Below are 25,502 nucleotides of genomic sequence, written 5' to 3' on the forward strand. Positions count from 1 at the left end.
CATATCAAAATATGAAAGTTTTCTTAGATAATTAACATCACCCATTCCTACTGCTGTGTACCTTAATTAGACAATGTATGCAGAATTATATTGAATTCATAGTAAGTGCTGAGCAGGTTGTCTTGTGTCTGTGAAATGGTTGAGCTACCCACCCAGATTATGTTTCTGGAACCTGTACTGGAAAATCATCACTTGGTCCTGGATGTTTAAAAAAACAGAAACAAAAGGAAATTTATATACATTAAATGAAGCCAGAAGATCTATCTAGATCAGCCTGGAACTAGTACTGCCTCCAGGGCTTAATCTAATCAGTGATGGTGATAAATCATTGGTTTTGATATTGATATTGAAATCAAGGACCTTTTTGGGAAGAAGAATGAGAGAAGATAATGATAGCTTTATGGAACAGAGCATCCGGTTTAGTTTATAAAGTATCAAGTGTATTCAGAGGCTTAATAACCTTGCGTTGCCAAGGATTTTATCAATGCCTACTTCCCCTCACCTCTCCCTCCTCCCCTTCTCTCCCTCCCTCTCTCCCTCTCTCCATCTCATTCTCCCTCCCTCCCTTCCCACTCATCTCCCACTCATCCTCCCCCACCCCAGTGAGCAGTTGATCATTTTATTAACTAAACATAACCAAGAATTACATACCTTTCTGGTGAAACTTTTAAGATAATTTTGTGTGGAGGGCCTTGAGATATACCTTGCAACTCCTTCCCCCTTACTTGTCCCTTTACCTTTTTTTCTACTTTGGCTCTTTTCAGGTTCAGTTAAATTTGTAAACATTTTCCATTCTTCCCTAGAGAGCAGTGTCAGAATTGAATATCCCTGGTAGCCCTAAAGTTTTACTTGTAAGTAATGTGCTGCTATGATTTTCTCCCATTGAGGTGTGTGCACATTGTTTACATGAGCATAATCTACATGTCAGCTGTACATCTGAACTTTCTTAGGGATTGTCCAGACTTCAGAGCAGTGTTTATAAAGCACCCACAGTAACAAAACCCGTACGCCAGTCAGAACCCTTTGGCTTTCTTAATTAAGCACCAGTTGATTTTGGCCTAACAGCACATTTTCCCTTGTCTCATAAGTAAATATTTTGTTCACATCTTTGATCAGACTAGTTCAGGCTAAAAGATGGGCTTTTTAAATACTGGAGGAGTTAAAAATGTCAAAGGGAATTTTAGATACTGAAAACATTTAATTACAAAATCCGTTAATGCTGTGGTATTTGTTTAAGGTTTCCAGTTGTTATTAACTTGTGTGTAGGTAGGTGTTTCATTGGTCCCCATTGGATTTCACAACCTAAATTTAGGATGAAATGAATTAATTTAAAACTATTTACTCTTCTTCTACATAGCCCTAACATTAAAGTGGTCATTCTGCTTCCTATTAATGAAAGTAATTACTGTCTGGAACCATTGGAAATAGGTCAGTATATTATATTAAATGTATTCCTGAATTCTTTATACCAACTATTTAAAAATTGTTCTTTATTCAAATGGCAATCAACGAGGCTAAAATATTTTCCAAAAATACTGGAGTGATTAATGGTTTTGCATTTATTATTTCTCCATATTTTCTCCTTTTAGTTAATGGCTTAACACTCTGTGGAGATGAGCAAAGGAAAACAAAATTAAGTCTGTACTTTCAGGAAAACATTTTATCCCTTCAGTGTCTTCCATTACTTCTTACCCATAAATATTTTTTTCAAGGCCTAGGAGAGGTTCTTGGTATTTTCACTTTAAGACTGTAGAATAAGAAAGGTCATAGAAGTTTATTTACCTGCCTTAGTGGTGATTTAACTGATCTTTAATCCTCCTTGTCTACTATAGGTGTAACCTAGTGATAATTTTCAGTTATAAAGTTTCATTTTCTCTTTTTTTCAACTTCTGTTCCAGAAATTAGTACCCTTGAAAATATGTCAAATTATTGTTTTCCTAAAAAATATGAAACCTTAAATATTTTGGCACTCAGATGTAAACTAGAGTAATGTCATTTTCATTATATGTGAAAAAATACATATTTAAATATATCCTTCGACCAAAAATGTAAAAATATTTGAGCAAAGTTGAGTAGATGTTAAGATTTTTATTTCCTCAGATCGTAAGGAAGAAAAACGTAATGTGTGGAACAAAGTGGATCCTGAGTGAATCAGGTTCCTCTAAAACTTGATCACTTTAAAAACATGATTTGTATTTTAAAAAGGTTGTAATGCAAGAAGTGAAACTTTATACAAAAATTATTTGAATTTAAATAGCTAATTGGGTCTAAAAGGTATTTGAAAGTGTTAAATATATGCAGCACACGTTAACTTTCCATTGACTTGTATATACATTTTATTTTAATTTAAGAAATGAAGGAGCTATAGGTTTAGTTGTTTTCCGCACATTTAACCGGAGAACGATAGCTGTATTTCTACGTGTCTTCTATGAAGGTAGTTGTAAGCATTAGTATTTGGGCTATGGCACTTAACTGGGGCTTAATTGTCTTTTGGAACCCCTACAATTATAGACATATTTTTAATTTGTAAATACACATTTTTCTCTGGTCACAGATTTTATTATCCTCTTGGAGGGCCACAGCCTTCCAAAAGTTAAGAATCACTGGTTTAACACACCCTTAGCAAAATTTTATTTCCTGAGTGTGATATAGTAACAATACCTTTAAAGTAATGTATAAAGATATATTTTTCTAATAGGTCTAGTTTTAGGCAAACATTTTTGGAATAGCCTTTAGAAATGAAAATATGACTATGCTAAGTATGTGAAAAGACAGCTTATACTTTAATTTTTTGTGCCATGAAAAATAATTTTATCATGAGAACTAATTGCTGAATGGTTTTCTATCAGAATTTTTCCTGAGAGTATTTTGATGTGGTAGTAAACTTGGTAAGCTAAGTCTTGGTGTACTTTAATTACCTCAGTCTTGGCCGTAGTCTGTTGAAGGTGATTCTGAGAGAGGTAGCAACAGGAGCGTACATTTCTGGGTAGTGTTCTAATATGTCCTCTGGTGGTTTAGTGCACAGTTGTGACTCAGGAGTTGAGCATCTCTTGTTCTGCTTGATTGTGTGTGTACACTTGGGAGAGGTAGAGGGGAGTTCTTGAATTTGAAGATGCCATCATTGATTTATAAATGAGAAAGAGAGCCATAAGTGACTTTTTAGTACTTTCAAATATTCATTCCTTCAAGATGAGAATGGTGCAGATTTTTGGACCATGAGTATATTTTATTGTAAATTATTATGGTAATCTCAGATGATTGATTTGATGAGCAGCATCTAATAATTATACTAAACCTATCATTATTAAATAATTGTATTCCTTCATTAAAATTTAATCATAATATTTTAGAAGAATTTTAAAGTATATTTTTAGATTCAGTTTTTTTTTTGTTTTTGTTTGTTTTTTGCAGTATGGGGGCCTCTCACTGTTGTGGCCTCTCCCGTTGCGGAGCACAGGCTCCGGACGCGCAGGCTCAGCGGTCATGGCTCACGGGCCCAGCCGCTCCGTGGCATTTGGGATCTTCCCGGACCGGGGCACGAACCCGTGTCCCCCGCATCGGCAGGCGGACCCCCAACCACTGCGCCACCAGGGAAGCCCAGATCCAGTTTTTTGAAACACTTAATCATTTCTTATATATTCCTGCGAGTGCCAAATTGATAGATAAAATTGGCTTACATTCTTTATTTTTTGGCTTGGGCAAGGTATGGGGAAAAAGAGGAAGGGAAAAGAAAAGGGAAAATTAATATTCATCCGTCATTCTTGTTGAAAAATATTTAACTTTTAGTATATATAATGTACTATTTAAAAATATTCTCATACTTCTAATGTTGAAAGGTGATATTTTTTTTAAAGTTCTGTGCTAAAGAATAAAGTTCTCTGATTCTGTGATGTTTTATATCATAATGAAGAAATGGAGGCTTCATTCATTTCAGTTGCATACTAGTTGGCCGATGCGGTAATCTGACACTGGTCATTGGTCTAAGTGGAACCTTTGGGGTTTCCATGGTTCAGCCTTGTGCCAGTTTAGAGGTGGCATTCCTGAGAGATTATCATCTAGCTTCTGCTTTTTCACTTACAGTAATAAAGAATTATGTAGCTAACCAAGGCAGCCGAGTGTACATTTTAATAGTTTGAATAAAAAAGAAAATTAGATCTTTTGTTGAACTAAACTCTGTCTTGTGTATCTTTTATCCATTAGTCCTAGGTCTTTTCCTTGAATAGAATAAATTAAAATCTTTCCTACATGATAGCCCTTTCAGTTGTTTTTTTAGACTAGTTGTATGTATGTGTGTGTCCGTATAACTGATCTGTTTTTGACGCAAACAAGAGGGCAAACTGGGAAAATACTGTTAAAATTAATAAATTGTATAAGTCAAAAATCATAGGTCATAATGCTGTAACACTAGTGTGGGTAAAATTAAATCCTCAGATATGTCTACCTACCTGTATTACTACTCTGATATCCAGCTAAGGAGTGTATGTACCATTGGGAAAATAGGTTGCTAATGGATTGAAGCTATGGTTTTGCAGATGGTAAATATCTAAGTTCATATTTCAAATTTCTCTTTGTATTTTAGGCTCTACATTAAAATCACTCAAGGCATAAAAACTATAAGCTATCATTTTAGATTATTTTATGTTTTACTAAGTAGTATAATTATTGAAAATAAAAATTATACAAAATATTTAGGTAATTCTAAAACATCTCCCTGTTTCATATGATGTAACTCTAAAACAGATTTTCCTTTTAATTATTTTTCATTAAATGAATTTTGTGGGACCGTCAAGTAATCCTACCATGAGTTTATTTTGATATTTCCATCTGAACTGGTTTCTCTGAATTATTTTTACCCTTAATAGCAATAGCGGTAGTTTACCATTAAAGTATTCTGTTTTAAATGTCAGTCTAGATTTCCTAAGCACATTACAAATTTCTTAAGAAGGGACGGAGTCACTTCTTATCTAGCACAAATTTAGGCATAAAGAGGGTGCCTAATAAATGCTCATTTAACTAAGCTTCATTTTTATCTCAGAGAAAAATTTTAATTGGTGGCTACCGCTTAATTACAGTGAATTTTAATGATCCTGTAAACATCTTTGAAGAACTAGATACTGCAAGTGTTCAAGAGGGTGTAGGTGTATTGTCACATGAGGAACAGAAATATGCCTGTTGAAAGTTTAACTTTATCAGAACTAGAGTTGCTCTGTGTTTTGAGATGTTAAAACATTTTTAAAACCAGTCAAAATATTTGTATTATTTTTAAATTGCATGTTTCCATTTTTTGTAACTACTTTGTTTTTCAGGTATATTCAGCAGAATCACTCAAACATGTCCAGGTTTTCTAATTGGGGCTTGCTTTCTACATTAAAAAATAAAAGAAAACTTTATAGTTAAGGTCAGGGGTCCCTGAGGTTTTTGTGAAGAAGGCCCTGTAATGTTGAGCTCCTCCTAGGTGGGGGCTGCTCGGCGTATGCATGTTTATGGGTACAGATGGTGACGTTCCAGGGAAGGTTACTAACAGTAGAACTGTAGAGCCGTAACTGGGTTGGGAGTGCCTGCTGGCTATATTTCCTTCCTGGTTGGGAATTTCAGGACACTGAGGCAAGACGTTAATGGCACGAGGGGGATGTGACTGCCGCAGCTGGCTTGGAGACCTGCCAGGTAAGGCTTAAAGTAGCTGACAGTGGATATTGTTCTGCTGGTTGGGGAATCCCTGGTTAATGTGTCCTGTTAGGTTTGAGCGTTTCTATTGTGGACTTCCTGTTTCAATCTCATGTATTGGCTAACTTGTTCTTTAACTGAGAAGTAAGGGCTGGATGGGAGTGGGTAGGGGTTCCCTGATCTACAACTGTAGCAGCATCTCCTGCTGTTTTGGGGCTGCTTTCATTGGATCGTGACTTGATTGCCTTTGGAACATGGTACCAGTTCTTCTACTAAAGTAGCTATGTAGCTTTCAGCATGCTGTTTGATCCCTGTGTTTTAGCATATTCATTTCTATGAGAAGATAATAGAGAATTTTAAAAGTCTTTCTAATCTAAAATTGTATTGTTTTGTGACATGTTGATCAATAGGAGGTAGATAGGTACACTAAAAGGAGACAGAAATGAAAACAGTGATGCGAAGTAGCAAAAAGGAGAGAACAGTTTGATTTGTGTGTTGATACGAGACTTAAAAAGGACTTTAAAAGGTATATGGACTTCCTTGACATAGTATGTGTAAATAGAAAATCCTTTGTATCACAGGTACAGATGAGGGGGGTTTTGTTTCAGCAGTGTAAGGTTAGGGTCTGGGGTGAGTAGAGTGTTGTAGAGGTCCTGAATGAACTGAGGCAGGGAGAGACAGCATGTATTTGTGAGTGCCCAAGAACATTCCTGGTTCTCAGCTGGATGTGGAGAGTTAGAAGTCAGTCTTTTTATTTCCTTTGAGTCAAATAGGTTGAAACCTCCAGGGATCATTTTTTTTCACCTTTTGGCTCAGTGGTGCATTGTAGGTACTTAGTAGAGAGAGAGTGTTTGTGTGGACAAAATTACTATGCTGTGTGTGACATGTCTAGATAGGAATGGTCCTCTAATTCTGTAGGAGTGAAGTGAATGGTGGCAGGCTCTTTTATTGACTTGCCCTGATTCTTCTCAGCCTGACTAGTCATATTCATATGTGAAAGTCATCTTTTTTTCTTACTCTTTTTGCCTTTTGGATGTGCATTTACCCTACAGTAGGGCATGGGGCAGAGTCTTAGTAAAAGTAGAGGAATCAGAGAGATGTATCCCTTTAAAACCCTCAGTGCACACAGGCATGTAAACTCCAACCATGTACACGAGCAAAAACTCAGATGTGGACTAAATGTTGATGGTGATAATATTTAGTTTTTGATTTTTTAGTCATGAATCTCTTACACATTGATATTCTGAAATGAGATGTTTTCTTATGATTTCATGAACATCTTCCCATATTTGTGATGTGGTTATCCAGATTGTAGAATGATATTCCTATAAATAATAACTAGTAACTAATAGTCCCTTTTGGTGGGGGGTGTACCTTTTAGAAAACAGTACAGATCAATAGGATATTAATATAATTGTTGTCACCAAAATGCTCCCTAAGCCATAGTTACTATGGACCATAATCTTACTGCCCACTGTTGTGATGTGGTAGGCTAAACGGCTGAAACATGGAGATCCAAAATGTAGTGGCTTCACATGACAAAAATGTATTTCTTGCTTTTGTAACAGTCCAGGACAGATTTTTCAGGTTGTCTGGGATCCTGTTCTCCATGTACTTAAGGACCCAGGTCAAAGGGTTTCTAGGCATCTCTCCAGTCAGCTGGAAGGGGGAAAGCATGGAGGAGCCTGAGTGGGAAGTTGTTATGGACAAACCTGGAAATTGTCTGCAAAGTTTCTCCAACCATGACTGTCCACCAAAATCCAGACTTTCATCTTTTTAAGCAGCTGGCCTGCATGCTCCAGTCTTCTTTGGATGCAGAATTTTAAGTTGACCCTGGTTATCTCATATAAAGGCATTTTGGGGCATTATCTTATTTACATCTTTTGTATCTACTTTAAAGAAATCACCAAAACAGCTACAGTAACTGATTTATCAAGCATCATGGAAAATGAAGCTCTCCATCACACTTGAATTTTTGGATATAAGACGCTTTATGGCTTTCATTGTCAAAACTTCATATTCTCAGCAATTTTTCAAAGAAAGATTGCCAGACTTTGTAGTTCTGTTGCTTCACGCAGAGCTGACTTTCCTTTGATGACTCACGCTCAGTTTGACGTGCTTCAGGTGATTGTAGTGAACCGGAGCGCAGTTGCTACATTTTAGGTAACGGAGTTTGAAGAGCAGCTTGCTTCAGTGTTATGTAATTACTTGGATTCTTCACCCTTTCCATCGTCCTCCCACCTCAATCAGATTATAACTCCTTGGAGGTAATTTCTCTTGCTCTCTGAGCCTATTAAAGTGCCTGAATGTAGTACCTTGAATGGACATACTCAGACAATTTGAACCATGTTAGTGAGTTCTTGCTGGCTTTTTATTGATGACTCTGTTGTGCTGTTAGTATTCCTAACTCCAGGACAGTGGTTCTTGAGTCTGTCAGAATCACCTGGAGTACCTGTTAAAACCCAGCACTCCCTGGGTCCCATCCCCAGAGCTGCTGATTTTGTAGGTCTGTCTGGGTGAGCCAGGGAATTTCCTTTTCTGATGTGTTTCCAGGTGATGCTGCTGATTTTCTGGGGAGTCCATTTTGAGAACTACTGCTCTGCTTAATGCTCTGTGCTGCCTTCTCTCCTCTTTCTTCTTAACAGCCCTTTTCTTCTCCTAATCTGCGCTTTCTTTAAATAAGGAAAAGACTTTGAGGCAAGGACTTGAACTGTCGCCTGTGAATAAGGTGCATGGATGGGGCTTTAAATTATTCTTTGGCTGAGGCTGATGTCGCTTTTCTGGTTCGAGTCTGTGTACTGGGTAACTGAAGTTACCAGATAAGTAACCATTGAATGAATTGTTACAGGGGTTCCTGAAGCTCAGCCAAGATCACAAATACCGTTTAAGCGAAACCAGGCCACAGGGCTTTCTTCTACCTTAGTAATGCTTATGGGACACACATAATGTAAATCAATTGTTGATACATCTCATAAATTTTTCAGAATGTCTGAAAAATGCATAGCATACGTACCGTGGCTGTTTAAAATTTTAAACCTCACGGATCTAGAACTAGTAATCAGATATCTTTTATTTGCATGTTACGTTTTAATATGTATGTTTTAAGATTTTTATGTAAAGGTCAACTAAGTTGTTACTAATGTTAAAGAAGTAAGAAGTGTTTATTGATTCAATAACAACATTTTTTGAAGCCAGACTAATTTTTCTTCTTAATTTGTTACTAGCTTTTATTTGTTGGAAAGAAATTTAAAGTTAAAATTACGTTGTTAACTAATTTAATCTTATTTTTTGTGACTATAACTTTTTATAATCAGACATGGTTGTCTTGGAGTATGTTTATTGTTCATAAACAATACAACATAATTTATCAATGAATGAAGCATACCATTTAGTCATAAACATTCACTGTCACTTGAGAAGAAAAATGGTTCTTTTGATCCAGAAGAGTTTGTTTGGTAGCTAACACCTGCCCTCCTCCCATTTTGTTTTGACTCTGTTTAAATAATGTACGTGTTATGATTTAAGAGATTGACACCATTGCAGAGGCTAGAGAAGATCCTATTAATCCAGATAATTTTGTCAAGTTTGGGGGCAAGCAGGTCACTGTTCTGTTTCTTCAAATATTATAGTGATCCAAGTAAGTGACCTAACATACAGGCCAGAGGGTATAGTTCTTAAAGTTGTAATTCAGTTGTTTTTAAGACAGTTAAAAATCTGGACAAGTTATTCACATTTTGGGAGGTTTAGGTACTGTAGTTTACACATAATATTCTAACATTTGTTGAATTAATTAATGAAAACTCATATGGAAATGAGGCTCTTGATAGAGGTAAGGCTGAAGTTAGGCCCAATGGAGGATTACTGTGTGTAGACATGGAAGGTGAAATAGTTGTGCAGACTGTGGTCTCCATCAAATATTGTGTACGAGTATGTGGCTGATACAACTTGGGTTAAACTCATAGTATGAACTGACAGTATTTACCTACATTTGGTCAATGAGATTAAATAAATTTTGTGAGGAAGCGTTAGGACACTTAATAGTTTTATTAATGCTTACAGTGTTTTTAATATCCAGGTAGTCCAAATACCTTTTATCACAGGTAGATATTCAACTAAAATGAAGTATGCTTATAGAAGTCAGTCGCTGAAATTCTCTAGATATTGAGGGAGAAATCAGAGGTGGAATCTGAGTTGCATTTATATTGGTTTGGTCCACATGGCTTTTATTAAAGGTTATTTATATTTTAAAAAATAAGTAAAGAAAGCATTTTGGAGTGTGTTTGAAACTTATTTTTATTGTGTAATGTAATGAAGAGAGAATCTTTGTACTTCTAATCAAATACAATTTTTAATAATTGAAATGTTACCGTAAATCAGTAAACATATTTTACTTTTCCTTTATATTTTCCTAAAAGTAAAAGTAATCACATTATGGCTTTCTAGTTGTCATTAGAATAAACTCCAAGTCCCTTACTACGGTATATGATCTGTGTCTTACATACCTCTCGAATCTCACCTTTTCACTCTTTCCGTTGTGTGTTCAGTTCCAACCATACTGGTCTTCCTCAAATATGTCAAGCTCCTTTCTGGCGCATGTTCTTTGCATGTACTGTTTCACCTGTTCTTTCCATGGATGGTTCCTTGCGTTCTCTTAGGTGTCACTTACAAAGTGACTTAAAGTGTCACAGAGAAGGGCCTTTGGCTAATGTAGAGGAAATTTCCCATCATTATTTTTCATGGTGTTCTCCTGTTTACTTCCTTTTTAGAATTTACTACAATTTGAACTTGCATTTTTCTTTGTATTAGAATGAGTGGTCCTCTTCATGCCTATTGGAATATAAGCTCCCTTGTGGAAGGAACTATGTCTACATGCTTATTAAATATTTTTAGAATTAAAATAATTGAAAATGACTACCAGCTTTCTTTTCTTCATGGAGGACCTCCTCTGATATAAAATACGTATCCTATTTGAGAATATGTATTTGAAAATGGCAGCAATTTTCCCATCTCTGTGCCTTCCTCTACTTGGAAGGCTCTTCAGTTTCTTGAGATCTTGTCTGTTTTTCACTGATTAGGTCAAATGCGTCTCTTTTTTTTTTTTTCTTCTCCCCCTTTCAAAGCCATTTCTACTTCTGAAGTCATTATTACTGTCTTACATCTCTATGCTTCTATAATGTTTTCATTATCTCTTAATGTTTTTAAAGTTTTGTCTGTATGTTTTATTTATTTCCTTCACTTAAAGTTAAATGCTTCTGGAAGCATTTTTATCATTTTATCCACTATTGTGATCACACATGGAGACCTAGAGTAAACACTAAAATTGAAAAATTTTAAGCACTGTCGTGGGCTTTATGAGTAAACTATGAACTTCATGAGATCAGAACTAGATCTTATTTCTTGAATTCCTGGAACCTTGCTCAGTGCCTGATCTCCTGCAGTGGTTCCGGTAAGCTTTCATATGTAGTTGCAGATTAGCCCGTGGTGCTTTGCATATACAGCTTCCCCGTCCCCATGTAAGACTTATGAAGTCAGAAACCCCACATTTGGAGCACTGCCATTGTCTGTACGTTTAAAGATTTCGCAGGAGATTCTGACATCTACCCTTTGAGAGAAAAAAAAAAGTTCAGAATTCCAGAAAATTTGTGGGAAGGTGAGATTTTATCTGATTCGAGTGAGGTTATCCAGGATGAAGTTTCATGGAAAACCCATAAGATGGGTTTTAAAGGATAGATAGGATTTCTTTAAACATTTTTAACACAGACAGTTGAGAATCTGTGAAGTTTATTTTTTTTTCTGTTTGTTTTAACCAGTTTATTACCATAATAGAGAATTGTTTTCGCTCAGTTAGTGAACTTTCATAAAGTAATTCATTCTGAGTTAGGTAAAGACAGATGTGAAGAAAACGTCAGGCGCAGTACCGAGCCATAGGCTTGGAGCAGGGTCCTCCTGGAACAGGCATTACCCTTAGATGCTGATGTAGGGGAGGCCACAGAGTTCGCCTGGAGGGAATAGGATAAGGCGAGGTTTTTTGCCAACTGGCACTTTTTTTAGACAAACTATACGTTGGTACCAGTGTGCAGTGATTCCACATGACAGTTTAAACTACTATCATTAATTAGCTCACATAGATGGTTCTGTTTACCTACCTTAGGCTCTTGGTCACTGCTTCTGTTAAGTGGAGTTTCTTATTCATTTATCTTTTCAAAGAAATATTTTTGAAGTTTGCCATTTGCGTGACGTGGAGAGCCACCATTCTGAAATATCAGAAGAGTGGAATTTTCTTTTCAAATTAAAATTGCTAGGCAAGTGAAAAAGGTTAGATTGGGCAGGAACTTGGAAAAATGAATGAAAAATGACACTGAGATAAAATGTCATGTATTTTGAGGTACCTGGTGTCTCTTTTTTAAAATGTTACCAATTTTCTTTGCTATTAGCACCCCTGAGTTCGGCACACTGTTTCTTTTTTTTTATTTTAACGTCTTTATTGGAGTATAATTGCTCTACAATGGTGTGTTAGTTTCTGCTTTATAACAAAGTGAATCAGCTATACATATACATACATCCCCATATCCCCTCCCTCTTGCGTCTCCCTCCCACCCTCCCTATCCCACCCCTCTAGGTGGCCACAAAGCACCGAGCTGATCTCCCTGTGCTATGCGGCTGCTTCCCACTAGCTAGCTGTTTTACATTTAGTAGTGTATATAAGTCCATGGCACATTGTTTCTTGAGGGTTGTCAGGATGGGGGGAGAGAAGGCAGGACTGGACAGCAGGCTGGGAGCACGCCGATATCGGGCACCTGAAGCTCAGCAAGCATCAGAAACATAAGACTTAATTACCATTTCTGCCCCTAGAGGACCTGTGAGCCAGGAATACCAAAGCTTAATTAGAGTTTAGAGAACAGTGGTTTTCAAACATTTTTTTTAAAGCAGCAGAACTCTTGTGAAGTCTGTATGTAGTCCCCAAATCTAAAATTATATAAAGCAGATAAAACTGGCATTTACAGGGTCAGGTTTATTAAACTTACTCATGAAGTTATTCAGTGAGAATAGCAAGTCTATGTGGTATTATGTCGAACCCAGTAATTTGAAATCGGTGGGTGAAGGACAGTAATTAGTCTTATATTCCTGTCTCCTTTTCTGTATTTTCTGTCATATGGTAACATAAAAATCATGATTCACATGAATAAGTTGTGCACCCATTTGTTCAGTTTTCTCTGAGTGCATGTGCATTTAAATAAAGATTATCGCAATCACTGCCTTCCTAATGCAAGATCCATGTGTATAGGGGGTGACGGGAGAGAGGCTTTATTCTCGGCCTCCATGAGAATACCCTAACCCAGCACAAGCTAAGTATGTTGGTGATGATCTCTAGTATGTTAAAAAAGAATGCATGCTAATTTGGACCTGCATTTGTGATTTTATTGTTGATTTACTAAAAGTGAAAAAAACAGATGAAATTCAAATCAAGAATTTACAGAGCCCCGAAGCATTTCTGGAAGCTTAGGGTTCTGCTCAATGCGATTGAAAACCACCGGCACAGAGCCCTGTTTCTTGATGGGAAGCGATCCACTGGTACTCAGGTTGAGGAAGCTGGGAGGGTTGCTGTTTTTCTCACCTGAACCACAGACTACAGGGAATGATTTGAGTGGCCATTTGGTGAATTCTCCCCAGATAGTTTATGACAGGTACCATTCATTACATACAGTGGGATTTAACTCTCCTTTCTCTGAGAGAGGCTGGGAAAATGAGGAACGAGTAAGGCTTTAAAACCAAACCAAAACCCCCCATAACCTGTCAGATGCTTATATTCAAAAGAGTAGTTTTCAAGACAGTGTGTAGTCACTACTAGTTTTGTCCTCCGTAAATCTGAGCTCTGAGGCACTGAGGTTCTTGGTGGAGAATCAAGAATTTTCCATATTAGAGCTTGGAAGTGACAAGGGAAATTTTTTGATTAGAATTTTCCCCACACGAATAAATGTTTTAGAAAGGAAAGTTGTGCTGGCCACCCTCACGCCTCCCTCTGGAGGTGGTCTTGAGGAGTGTGTGTTCTGTGAAAAGCTGTTAGCTTCATGCGCCGGAAAGGACAAAATAATGTTTCTGAAAGTAGCTTGAGTTCTTTGGTTGCCTTTCTTCTTATGGAGGTTTTTCCCTCTTTTTTTTCATAACAACATATTTTTGTAGCCAGAACCCCTAACTCATGAAATGCAAACCCCCCCCCCCCGTTTTGTAGTGGTATATTTTGAGGCTCTAAGGCTGTACATGTTGATTTTTTGGTTTTTAGAAATAATAGGGAAGGCAGTTCACTATTGCATATCTTGAAACAGAACATGTTACTCTTTTTATCTTTTAATTCAGAATATTCTCTCTGACCAGTGAATATGAGGACCTTGCGTTTAGGGAATTAAGTAACATTTCACTAGTTTTTTATGTATGGCCATAAGCAAAGCTAGTGCCCTAGACATGTAGACTGCTTCTGGGTGGAAATATTTAATTCCCCCCACTACACACACACGCACACACACACGCATGCACGCACGCACACGAAAGGCAGCTTTTCACAGATTAAAGAAAACAAAATAACAGCTTTGGCCCTTGAAATACTTTCCGTTTATAGTCCTTGCAAATTTCTTCTTGGGTGAGAAACCCTATGGTGTGTGTGATAGCTTCTCTTGCAAGCTTTTTAGTTTTAACATTTCTTACTGTAACTGAGTGAAAGCTTTAACCAGGAACTGCCTATGGCATATAGATGCTTTCAGTTTATTGGCTACTCCTGTAGCTGAAAGGAAGTTGAACTATTTTTTGGACCCATTAAGTTGTCCTTTCCACTTGGGTGTTGAAAGAGCTTATGAGCAGTAGCTGTTCTGATTTTTGTTGGTTGTTTTCTCTAGGGAACAAGCTACCCTCTGAGTCAGCACTGGACTTGAAGATAAATCCTACAATTCATGAAACTGACTGATCCGACTAAAGGATGGATAGTTTGGGCAGCGTTGGACAGCTCTGAGGGGTCTGTTTGTTTAACTGAAGGGATTGTTGCGTTCAGCAACTTTTAATTCCCCTAATCATAAGGGGTTGCTGTTGTGAAAACAGGGTTTGTGAAGGAATCAGTTCTGGCAGTTGACATCAATCAATATTCTTACTGACTTTGTTTTCATTTTATCACCACACTTAATGAAACAATTCTTTAAAGTGTAGAAATTTTACTATTTGTTGCCAGCAAGAATTAGTATGCTCCTGAGAGGTCAGCATAGGATTTTAGCAGTCTACTTATGAATCCAAGCTATCCTTTTTCCACATGGGGTTATAAACATTTCTCTCCAGTAAACCTTTTGGCATTTGGGTTGTTTCATCTTTGCAAAGGTAGTTTGCATTTGTGGCTTGCAACTTTTAGGATTAAATTGAACTTAACTTGATTAGTGTATATTTTACTAGATTAGTGAATAATTTTTATCGTGGCTTATGGCTAATATTGTGATTTTGATAATTAACAATTTTTACCTTAAAAGGTTATTTTTTTAGTTTCAGTTTTCAAGGAAATGAGGATAATTTTAATGTTTAATTAAATGGATTTTTTTATATGAGACATGAGGGATTTAAGCTATAGAAAGGAAAGTTTTCTTATCCTAATATTCTAGGCCATTATAAATTATGCAGGAATACTGTGGATTGTCCTTTTGGAGGCTTTTAAAAACAGGGTGTGGCATGATACAGGCAATACTTTGGCCAAAGGTATATACATCTGTGTGGTAACAAATAATTTTGTGGTTTAAGAGTTAAAGGGTTATAAATATATTAATTTTATTTTAATCATTTGAAAGTTAGTATGATTTAAAATATATAGGAATAATGGGAATTTTACCTAGTCAATATTTGAGTTGATTATTGTTTAGGCTAGAAGTGGAAGTGATCATTCATCATGTCAGGATTTGGAAAATTGGGCTTTTAGACAAATGAGAGTTTATACATTTCAGCTTTAGGTTCATTAGTTGCATGATTATTATTACCTTAAGCCTGGTACTTTTGATTAGTAACAGTTTTAGCCAGTTTTGATAATTATCTACAAAGCTGAATTTGATTGAATGATGGAATTATTATGGGGAAAGAAGTAATGACTGTAAAGACTAATATTATTTTAGCTTTTACTTCCTAATCCTGTTGCTTTTTGGATAGTGGTTTGTTTTATTTTGTACAGTCTATTTGAGGATTAGATCCACATTTAAAATGTGAGCATGGCTATATGATGGTTGTCTCAGTTAAATCTTTATTTATGTCCACTTTTTAAAGTGTTCTTACCTGTGTTTGTGACTTAAAAGTGATGGTAGGGCTTCCCTGGTGGCGCAGTGGTTGAGAGTCCGCCTGCCGATGCGGGGGACACGGGTTCGTGCCCCGGTCCGGGAAGATCCCACATGCCGCGGAGCGGCTGGGCCTGTGAGCCATGGCCGCTGAGCCTGCGCGTCCGGAGCCTGTGCTCCGCAATGGGAGAGGCCACAACAGTGAGAGGCCCGCGTACCGCAAAAAAAAAAAAAAAAAAAAAAAGTGATGGTAAAATGTCCCCAAAATAAAATTTAGTAAAATATTTACATTTTTTTACTTAATGGCAACATCTTGACGGATTATTGCCATTTAGTCCCTGGATTCTTAGATGCCATCTATTATGAAATGCGTTCCATTAGTGTAGTAATAGCCTTTGCTGGGGTCGGGGGGTGGGGGCGGCGGTGGAATTAATATCATTAGACATATAAATTTAAAAAAAAGAAACTTTAATAAAGAAAATGACCCAAACTTTCATGTTGCTAGGAATCTTCAGAAACACTAATTCAAGTCTTTAAATTCTAATTGTCTTTAAATTCAAGGATTTTCTGGATCACCCTTGTCTGTAGCGGTTATACATAGCTTCCTATGACTTGTTTCTTTTCACAGTACCTAAACTTTTAGGATTGGCAGTATAGTTTTGAGGCTTATTGTAGAAATCCAGAAACTTGAACAGAGAAATGTTGTGAACTGGTTGTACCATCCTCCCCTCCTTTAATATTTTATATGTTCTGAAATTTGACAATTCTTATGCCTTTAATCACATTTTCTCCTTAAACTTTTTCTTCTAGGTGCATTATTTTTAAATGGCCTTCAGGGATTTAAATTTGGGTTAAATTCAACAGCATGGAGTGCGCCACTGGGTTGTACTAGCACTCAAGGGACTTAGATTCTAGCTTCATTTCTACCTTCACTGAGTTTATGTGCCTGAGCTGTGTCAGGCCCCATTGTCTAATTTGTAGAAAGGGGAGAAGCTTAGTCTACTTCTGGCTTAAAAATTGGAAATTGTAAAACATTCTCTTCAAACTGTTGGCAGTTTATGAAGTAGATTCTCATTTATCTTTGAATTTAAGTAGGTAATTGTATGAATTCAAGTGTGACTCAATAGGGTGATTTTCATTAAGCAAAATACTGACTAAGGATTTCTAAATTTAGGGTTTTTAACTTGGTGTATTTTATTACAAGGCAGTGAAGATGATATTTGTGCAAACAAACATGCTCAAGGTTATTCAGAACGTAAACTTAAAAGAAAAATTTTAAACGTAAAGTTATTAAGTATTCAAACAGCTTTTCTTTATTTCTTAACTGAATTAGATAATTGTGTCATGGGAAAAATTTAGTGTACATCATAGAACATCACTTATAATGGAGCTATTTTCTCCTAAAACCATTCTTACCACCTTAATAGACTTCAGATTGATAGTGTTTTCTCTATCCTTCAAATTGCATTCAGTTTTTAAAAACTTATTTTATCTATTAAAATGTTGAATTATAGTGTTACCATTTAAAAAGCAGCACATATGTATATGCTCCGTGTATATATACATTTATTTTATTTTATATATTTATTTATTTTGGTTGCATTGGGTCTTCATTGCTGTGCACGGGCTTTCTCTAGTTGCAGTGAGCAGGGGCTCCTCTTCGTTGCAGTTCACGGGCTTCTCATTGTGATGGCTTATCTTGTTGCAGAACACAGGCTCTAGGTACGCGGGCTTCAGTAGTTGTGGCACGTGGGCTCAGTAGTCGTGGCACATGGGCTTAGTTGCTCTGTAGCATGTGGGATCCTCCTGGACCAGGGCTCGAACCGTGTCCCCTGCGTTGGCAGGCAGAGTCTTAAACACTGTGCCACCAGGGAAGTCCCTATATACATTTATTTTAAGTATAAATGTCTTTCAGGATTTAGGATTATTTCTTTAGGGTACTTTCCAGAGCTAGAATTTCTGGGACAAAGGCTGTGCATAGTTTTTAAGCTATTGAGATTGAAAGCAGCAGTTTTTGTGATGTATACACCAAGCCATAGCCAGACGATCCTCTTCAGGATTACTCCAGAAGTCCAACAGTTATTTATGAAGAATAAATTTTGTTTCATACTTCCAAATTTTATTTTTATTTTATTTATTTATTTAGTTAGTTAGTTAGTTAGTTGCACCAGGTCTTAGTTGTGGCTCCAGGGCTCCTTTAGTTGTGGCTTGCCAGCTCCTTAGTTGCAGCACACAGGCTCCTTAGCTGTGGCATGTGAACTCTTAGTTGTGGCATGCATGTGGGATCTGGTTCCCTGACCAGGGTTTGAACCTAGGTCCCCTGCATTGGGAGCACAGAGTCTTATCCACTGAGCCACTAGGGAAGTCCCAACACATGGTTTTTTTTTTTTTTGGCCATGTTGTGGGATCTTAGTTCCCCAACCAGAGATCGAACCGGGGCCCTCGGTAGTGAAAGCGCAGAGTCCTAACCACTGGACAACCAGGGAATTCCCCTCTAATTTTTACATAAGTAAACATTTTGAATGGCTTCTATAATATTAGTATACTAGAAATTAAAATATGCCAACTAATGATATTATAAAATCTTTTCTATTAACATTAGTAGCTGAAATCCTAGTTAAGCTATAACACATATATTTACTTTTATGGTGTGTGTTTAGATAGTTTAGATACTAACGAAAGGAGTTGATGGAACACATAGGTTCAGCTCCGTTTTACATGAGCTGTATTTAATTTTTCTTTGCTATATTTCCTAGCGACGGAGGGTACATCTCTAATTATATAATTTTTCTCAATGTGTATGGACAAACTTAGTGGAATCAACATAAATCCATTGCCCTAACTTAAAGCTTACTTTCCCCCTCCTCCCTCTTCCCTGAGGTACGTTTAGATGTAAGAAACAAAACATTTGCCCTTATATTTGTCTGTAACAGTATTCACTACACTATAGAGCAGAATTATGAAAAAGTGGTGGCTGTACTGTAGTAGACAACTTAAGGTATATGTGCGGAAGTGAGCTAACATAGTGTACTTAAGAGAGCCTGCTTGCAAGGTTGGCCCTGGGCTGATGTCTGGGACCTCGGAGGTGGGGAGTGTTCCGGTTTTTCCCTAACTGATGAGGGTGGTTTACTGTTCCTAGACTCTGTGCAAACAGTGTGGTTTGTGCTGCTCACATGCTTTCCGTCCGGGAGTGTGGGATTCTGGTGTGTGCTTCTCTGTAAAAACCCTGGTGCTTCTCTGAGCAGATATATTGCCTTTGTGCTCCTGGACGAAGAGTGGGCCGTGTGACCCCTCGTGAGGAAGGGGGCATAAGGAAGCCCACAGATGAATCCCTCTAGTCTCCACCTGCGTCTTTGCCCCTTGAGATCTGGATGTGTACGTTTACTACACTGCTGTGGTAGATCTTAGTCGCGAGTGCAACCCTGTGCTGAGTTCCAGTGACTTTCTGAACATGGAAGTGGTCTTGGGGGACCCCCCCACACACCAGTCAAGGATCTTTGTTACTAAATTTACTGAGAAACTGTAGGGATTATATTTTAAAGCAGTTTTATTTATGCAGTAGTCATCAACATCATACGGAGAATTTAATGCATTTCTGATGTTGTTCTGTAATTTTTAACATTTTATTTCAGAAAGTTCTACACAGTAGAAGTCTGTCCTGCGTATAGGATAGCTGTCTAGAGTATCCTGGGGATTTGTCTGACAGGTTGCATCAAATTGCAGAGAACTCCATGACATACAGACTTAACTGTCAATGATTACAATTAAACACTTTCTTTAGACTCACTTTCTCCTCCTGCTAAGAACAGCTAGTGGATAGAAATGGACTAAGAAATAAAGCTTGTCTCTGACTCACTGAAAGAGTGAGTGGCGGAGGGAGGGGGAGAAAAGCGCTCTGATCTCAATTTTAGAGTTGTCCTTTTATACCCACCCTTTAAGTTATCATAAGCAATATCAAGGAAAAAGATTTATTAATTCATTGTATGTTTAAGATCCTGTTAGAATTTAGGAGTATAAACTTAGTGTCTGTTTTTTGGGCTATAAACTGTGCATTGTTTTATTTGGGAGGGGGTGTGATTAGGGAATTTGGTTTAAAAAAAAATCAGTAAAGTAAGAAATATATCTTTAGTAGTAACTTCGTTTTTTGTATTCCTGGATATGATCATATAAATTCCTTACTATGATTTTCTCTTGGATGAGGTCCCAAATATTGGCCCTATTGTTAAGTAGATAAAACGCTTCCTCTGTTTGTCTTTAATTCATTCATCTGTTCAGTATGAGACATATTTTGGTGATTTCTAATCTAAACCATTCTCTTCAGTGTAGCCATACATGACAGTTTATTACTGAGGATTTAATGTGGTTATTGGAACTTTGTTAAAGTTAACAACTTCAGTTACAACAGCATTAACAATTTTAGTTAACATTAGTGTAATCTAGATTTACCCAGGCTACATAGATCTGGAAAGAGTAGTACTAGAATAATCAGACTGCTGTGTTACAAGAATGCCCTTCCCCTCAAATTCTTCAGATTCTTCTCTTTCTCTCACATTTGCTTGTTTCACATTTGCTTTTAAATAGTGACAACTGGCATCTATGCCACTTGATAGCATGAACACTTGCTTTTCTCCTCCCAACTTGTTATACTCAGTTAATTCTGGTGTTGGCACTCTTCACTTCCTGTTTGTAGCTATTGCTGTACCAAGAAGAGGAAACTTTCACCTCTTTCTTTTTCCTTTTCGATAAATGTATTGTGTGCTGACACCGTGCCATTACGTGTGTAGTTGGGAATACAGAGAGGATTAAGGCGCAGTTCTCCCCTGCAAAGAGACAGTTTGCATTGTGTGCTACTTGCAGCAAAAGATAAAGTACAAAATGATGGGAATAATTTTTAAACATGAGTATCAGGAGAATTTTTATAGAGTAAGAAGATTTTTCAGAAGTTGAATTGGAATTTACTGTGAGGGTGGGGTTTAGAGAGCTCGGTGTTGACAAGGAGGGTTGTTGATGAGTGTACCAGACAAGGGGACAGTCTTCAAGCCTTGTGGATCCGTGAAGCAGCCTGGTGCCTTCAGGGAAGTTGTATCGAATCTTTAGATGAATCGAAGAGGATCGTCACGATTTCAGTATTGTCTTTCTGTCCATGAACATGGGCTCTCTGTCCAGTTCTTTTTTCCAGGTCTTCTTTAATGCCTTTCCACAAAGTTTTATAATTTTCTGTGTTCAAGTATTACATATATTTTGTAAGATATTCTGAGACACATTTGTGGTAATTGTTGGTATTATAATTTGGCGTCTCAAAAATAAAAATTTTCTAGTTCATTATTCTTAGTGTGAAAATATGTGATTGACATTTGTGTGTTGGTTACTTTGAGACATTCTATTTCTAATAATTTGTAGATTATTTTATATGTATATATACATATGTATATGTGTGTGTGTATATAAAATTTGAACACTTACTTGCAAATAATGATAATAATCTCTTCCTTTGTAATCTTTTTTCTGTTGTTTTCTTGCATTGGCCAGGGTCTTTAGTATGGGATTGTACAGAAGAAATCATAGTTGACATTTTTGTCTTGTACCTGATTTTAAAAGGGATGCTCCTAATGTTTTCATATTTAGGAGGATCTTTGCTCTGGCATCTTAGATACATTTGTATCTGAGAGGACACCTTTTAAAAAATTCTTTGAGAGAAGAAAATATTACATTTGTTTTTCCTAGAAGAGATTTAAAAGCGACCTTAGCATTTGTTCATGAGGCATTTATTCAGTGACTTCTGAGGGCCTCAAAGATGAGCAAGACAAAAATATACACTTTAATGGAGTTTATAGCTTTTATTTTTCATTTTATGACATTTTTAGTTTGAATTGTTTATCATTATCATGCCAATTAAAAGGTTTTAGTTGATAGGTATTGCCAAATATTCTTCCAAAAGAGATTGTAACAATCGACACGAAAAATGTATGACAGTATTTATATGCCATCCGCCCTTTTAATAATTGTCTAAATAAACTTTTTAATCTACGCCAGTCTGAGCCAATGATACGCTGGCTTTACTTTGCATCTCTTTTAATCAGTGAATATTAGCATCTTTTTATATGTTTGAGGCATTTAATTTTCTTTTCTGCAGACTGACTACTTGTATAATTTGTCCATTTTCTATTGGTTGCTTTCTATTTTCTTAATGATTTTAAGAACTATATAATAAGATGATTAGCCTTTTACTAAGTGTTGCAAATATCTTTTTTTTGCTGTGTAGAAATATTTATTTTTTGAAGAAGTTAACTTCTATTTTGACCTTTGTGTTTTGTATGTCTTCATAACATTATATTTAAAAAAATGTTCTTTGAGATACTTTTCGTTTTAAACTCTTAAATATTAAATCTGAATATTTATTTGTCTTTTTTATGGGTGTAATGAATGGAAGGGTGAGTCACTTTTATTTATTTTATCTAAATAACCATCTGTTTGCTTTTATCTTTACTCAATTCGTCATTTAGGGATGGCTAGTAAGTTGGCATATCTGACTACTGTCCATCTCCTCCCCTGAAGTTTTATCTTATGCTTATTTTTTCATATATATTTGGGGTCAAGTTTCATGCTTATTCTGTTGTGTTGACCCACTGTTCATGGGAGCCTTTATCCAATATTTTTGTTACTATAGCTTTCATCACTTTTTTAGTATCCAGTGACCTTATACAGTACTTTTTTCTTCCTTTTACTTTTTCAGTCTTCTTTCTTCTTCTTTTTTTTTTTTTTGTTCTTCCTCTGTACTTGCTTTACTTTAGTAATTTTCCTGGCTATCTTACTGCTTATTTTTCCAATGAATATAATTGGTTTGGCTAAATAAAAAAAATTATGTTGGTTTTCTTATTGAGCTAGCATTATGCTTTTAGATTAGTTTGGGGTAGAATTGACATTTTTACAACAAATAGGTACAGGTATTTATTTTCTTTTGTTCAAGTTATCTTTTGTTTCTGACAGTAGAGTTTTACCTTTTTCTTCATGTAAGTCCTGCACATCCTGGGTAAGTTTGTGCCTAGATATTTTAGGTTTTTATTGCTAGTTAATGTAAGTGGAATTTTGTTTTTTGCAATCTGTTTGTCTCTCCCCCCTCTCCAACACACACACACACACACACACACACACACACACACACACACACACACACACACACACACACACACACACACTCCCTCTCTCCCCCACCCCCCACCCCATACGCCCATTGGATTAATGGAGTTTTCTTGATCCTTCTCCCCTCACCTGCAGCAATAATTTAGGTATTAACTATTTTTGTTGAGATGTAATTCACATATCATAAACTTCACTCTTCTACAGTGTACAATTCAGTGGTGTTTAGTATACTCTCAAGACTGTGCAACCATCATCATAGTCTAATTCCACAGCATTTTCATAACCCTAAAAAGAAACTTCATACCTTCCTATTAGTAGTCACTCCCCATTTCCCCCCTCCTCAGTCCTTGGAAACCACTAATTTACGTTATGTCTTTATGGATTTGCCTCTTCTGGCCGTTTTATGTAAATAGAATCATACAACGTGTGGCTTTTTTGTCTCTGGCTTCTTTCACTTAACAGTGTTTTCAAGCTTCATCCATGTTGTTGCATGAATCAGTATTTTTTTCCTTCATACAGGTGAATAGTATTCCATAGTATAGGCGAGATCACATTTTGTTCACCCGTTTATCAGTTGATAGACATTTGAGTTGTTTCCACTTTCTGACTATTATGCATAGTGCTGCTTTGAACATTCATGTACTGGTTTTTGTGTGAAGATAATGTTTTCAGTTATCTTGGGTAACATACTTAGGAGTAGAATTACTGGTGTTCAACAGTTTGAGGAACTGCCAGACTGTTTTCAAAGTGATTGCATTATTTTACACTCCCACCAGCAATGTGTTAAGGATTTCGTTTTCTCCACTTCCTCACTAACACTTGTTATTGTTCTTATTTTTGATTATAGCTGTCATAGTAGGTATAATGTGGTATCACTGTGGTTTTGATTTGCATGTTCCTAATGATGTTGAGCTGCTTTTTACCTGCTTATTGGCCATTTGTTTATCTTCTTTGGAAAAATGTCTATGCAGATCCTTTGCCCATTTTAAAATTTGGTTATTTTTGTTGTTGAGTTATAAGAGTTCTTTATATATTCTATATACTGGACCTTTACTGAATATATGATTTGTAAATATTTTCTCCCATTCTGTGGGTTGGCTTTTCACTTTCTTGATGGTTTCCTCTGAAGTACAAAAAGTTTAAAATTTTAGTGAAGTCTAATTTCTTTTTCTTTTTCCCTTGGTTATGTGTGCTTTAGGTGTCAACTTAAGAAACACTTGTTTAGCTGAAGATCATGAAGTATATGCTGGTTTTCTTAGAGTTTTATAGGTTAGTTCCTGCATTTAGATTTTTGAGGTAATTTTTGTGTACGGTGTAGGGTAGAGGTTGGATGTTACGTACTATGTTTTGGTTTTGTGTATGGTCACCCCTAGAATTTTACCATGCATGCTTTACTCAGTATGAACTTGTTGAAGTCCTTCCTGCCCTCTTTCAGTGTTACAGTAACCTAGAATTTTAATTACACTTTGACTTGAACCTATCTCAGCCTAATTGTTTCACTGTCAGTGCTTGTTCAGATTTACCCATACATTCTTTTATTCTGTGCTTTTTGGGGGAAGGAGTTTTCTTCTGTATTGAAGTGGATCATTTAATTGTTCTTTTGCCAAGGAGATGTGAGTGACCTTAAAAATGTCTTTACTTTTCCCCTCACTTGCAAATTGTGCATAAACTTTAAGATGACATTTATTTCCCTTACTTTGAGCACATTTTTTCATTGTCTAGTGTTGCTGATCAGTCTCCTGTGAATGTAATTGTCCTTTTTTTTTTTTAAAGATAATTTGTCTTTTTTTGCTTTTGTAGCTTTTTAGGTTTTTCTCTTTATCTTTGGCATGCAACAGTTTCACCTGATTGATTGAAAGGGACTTGTTTTTACTTATTCTGTTCAGGACTCTTGTTTAGGATTTCTGGAATGAGGATTTCCTAGTTCTTGAATATCCCAAAGCTTTTCTTCGAATATTGCTTCTCCAGTATTTTCTTTATCCTGGAAATTTGCCTTCTCATTCTACCTTCTGTGTATCTTAACCAGTCTTTTATATTTTCCAAGCTTTGTTTCTAGATTCTTCTCTGGTTTACTTTTCTTGTCTTTGTGTCTACCTTGCTATTTAACTCACCTGTTAAGTTTTTTCTCCTTTAATTTTAATGGTTATAATTTTTACTCTTATAGAATATAGTTCTGTTTAAGAAGGACAGATGGGACTTCCGTGGTGGCTCAGTGGTTGAGAGTCCGCCTGCCGATGCAGGGGACACGGGTTCGTGCCCCGGTCCAGGAAGATCCCACATGCCGTGGAGCGGCTGGGCCCGTGAGCCATGGCCGCTGAGCCTGCGCGTCCAGAGCCTGTGCTCCGCAACGGGAGAGGCCAAATGTTTGTCACTTCTTTCATGTCCTTAATCATTTTAGTTGTAGGGTTT

The 25,502-nt window shown here is 36.6% G+C and overlaps 1 protein-coding gene across 12 annotated transcripts in view; it reads left to right on the top strand.

The window, feature by feature from the left end:
* The window catches only part of PAN3 (poly(A) specific ribonuclease subunit PAN3), a 116,244-nt gene that overhangs the window by 51,671 nt on the left and 39,071 nt on the right, over nt 1–25,502 (top strand). The gene's annotated exons all lie outside the window — the stretch shown is intronic.

The sequence above is a fragment of the Tursiops truncatus genome, chromosome 18, assembly GCF_011762595.2.
Source record: "Tursiops truncatus isolate mTurTru1 chromosome 18, mTurTru1.mat.Y, whole genome shotgun sequence".
NCBI classification, from domain to species: Eukaryota; Metazoa; Chordata; class Mammalia; order Artiodactyla; family Delphinidae; genus Tursiops; species Tursiops truncatus.